Source organism: Convolutriloba macropyga, unplaced genomic scaffold (assembly GCF_964194025.1).
Source record: "Convolutriloba macropyga unplaced genomic scaffold, txConMacr16.3 SCAFFOLD_4320, whole genome shotgun sequence".
Classification (NCBI taxonomy): Eukaryota; Metazoa; Xenacoelomorpha; order Acoela; family Convolutidae; genus Convolutriloba; species Convolutriloba macropyga.
In genome coordinates, this window is record NW_027453169.1 from 1 (window position 1) to 2,500 (window position 2,500).

Genomic DNA, 2,500 nt, shown 5'->3' on the forward strand with positions numbered 1-2,500 from the left:
TATGTTGACGTTAGTAGGCCCTGGCCGAAAGCGCAGCATGTGAAAGGTATAGATAAAAGTTATCGTTGCAGTCAGTACTGTGTAGTTACTAGTAGCTGGATTTAAGCTCGAAGTGAGACACTGTTGGTGAAACTTCATCATGAGAACGTCACAAGCTGATCACGCTCTATGATATGACTAGTATTATGTTGCTTATAGTAGGCTAAGCGCAAGCCGAAACATCAACATGTGAAAGTCGTAGAATTTTGCGATCAAATTGTGGCTAGTACTGTGATGTTACTAGTAACCTTGTGTTACGTCATATGGCCAAGAGAGCATTTGAAGGCGAAACTTCTGCATGGGGAAGCTGCATCATGAACAAAAGTTTATATCGAGTATTATGTTGACGTTAGTAGGCCCCTGGCCGAAAGCGCAGCATGTGAAAGGTATAGATAAAAGTTAGCGTTGCAGTCAGTACTGTGTAGTTACTAGTAGCTGGATTTAAGCTCGAAATGAGACACTGTTGGTGAAACTTCATCATGAGAACGTCACAAGCTGATCACGCTCTATGATATGACTAGTATTATGTTGCTTCTAGTAGGCTAAGCGCAAGCCGAAACATCAACATGTGAAAGTCGTAGAATTTTGCAATCAAACTGTGGCTAGTACTGTGATGTTACTAGTAACCTTTTCTTACGTCATATGGCCAAGAGAGCATTTGAAGGCGAAACTTCTGCATGGGGAAGCTGCATCATGAACAAAAGTTTATATCGAGTATTATGTTGACGTTAGTAGGCCCTGGCCGAAAGCGCAGCATGTGAAAGGTATAGATAAAAGTTATCGTTGCAGTCAGTACTGTGTAGTTACTAGTAGCTGGATTTAAGCTCGAAGTGAGACACTGTTGGTGAAACTTCATCATGAGAACGTCACAAGCTGATCACGCTCTATGATATGACTAGTATTATGTTGCTTATAGTAGGCTAAGCGCAAGCCGAAACATCAACATGTGAAAGTCGTAGAATTTTGCGATCAAACTGTGGCTAGTACTTTGATGATGCTTGTAGCCAACCGAATTGGTTGAAAAGCCCAATAAGTAAGCTAACTTGGGAGAGCTTGTTGGAAACCAAATGCTACTAGATTGGTCCAAATACATCCTTCAACAGGGGATCACTTGGCTCGCTTTACGAAGAGGAGCACAGCTATATGTGTTAATTCGGTATGAATCGCAAGATTTGTTTACCGACCTCTCTAACGCAAAAGGCGGTCTCGGCTTCGGCTGTTGACTGCGTCCGATTCAGGGTTATATAACTCTCGATTGAACACATTGATGTTCTATTGTTGGTGCTTCCAATAAAATTGGAACACTTAAAGCAGAACCGATTCAAATAATAGCATTCTGATCAATGATTGCATTCCTTGATCAAGAACTGCTGGAGTCATTGTGATGGCGAATTTTCTTCATAAGAAAATTGCAAAGAGACGGAACTTAATGAGACTAGTATTATGTTGTTTCTAGTAAGCGGAAGCTGAAACAGCAACATGTGAAAAATCAAGTTTTGTTCAATGATCTCGAGGCGATAAGTACTATGAAGCAACTAGTAGCCTAAGCATGACTCAGATTTGAGACAGTCAAAAAGACTGGCGAAACTTCTTCACATGAAAGTTACATAGAGAACTACAAATGTATACAGCGAGTATTATGTTGTTTCTAGTAGGCGAAAGCTGAAACATCAACATGTGAAAGTTGTCTGCAAACTGTAGAACGATATGTGATTAGTACTGTGCTGTTACTAGTAGCCAGTCTGACTGTAGAAGCCAAGACAAAGGGAAACTAATGCATCTGAAAAGGACAAGTTATGGAAAGGTATGCACGATAAGTATTATGTTGTTTCTAGTAAGCGGCAGCTGAAACATCAACATGTGAACGTCGTTGTGTACAGTAACCTAGAACTATATAGTCCTTAGTAACGTGCATTTACTAGTACCTGTAATTGGTATTCAGACTCAGGCAGTTTGGAATAGTTTGGCAAAGATGCACCAGAGAAAACTGGGATTTGATACAGAAATTGTTGAATACAAGTATTATGCTGCTTCTAGTAGGTTGAATCCGAAACATCAGCATGTGAAAATTGAAAACATTTCTGGTTCGAATTGTCACAAGTATTTGGTGATCTGAGTAGCCAAACTCACTACAACGCCAATTGAAAGGCAAAAATTCTCAACGGGAAAAGCTATTCTCATTGAATGAGCTAACAAGACGAGTATTATGTTGCTTCTAGTAGGCGAAAGCCAAAACATCAACATGTGAAAGTCTTGCTGAACAAATTTAATGTTGTTGAGCTCAGTACCGTGTGAATTAGTAGCCATAATTGGCGAGCGAAAATTGAACTGGCGAAACTTCGTCTTTGGAAAATTGCAGATGCCGAGCACTTATTTTGCAACGAGTATTATGTTGACTGTAGTAAGCGAAAGCCGAAACAGCAACATGTGAAAGCTGTTGAAATTTGTGGTCATTTTGCAA

The 2,500-nt window shown here is 40.0% G+C and overlaps 1 pseudogene; it reads left to right on the forward strand.

Moving 5' to 3' along the window:
* The first annotated feature begins 1,130 nt into the window (after positions 1-1,130).
* LOC142358095 (5.8S ribosomal RNA) lies at positions 1,131-1,282 on the forward strand (annotated as a pseudogene).
* The last annotated feature ends 1,218 nt before the right edge of the window (positions 1,283-2,500 follow it).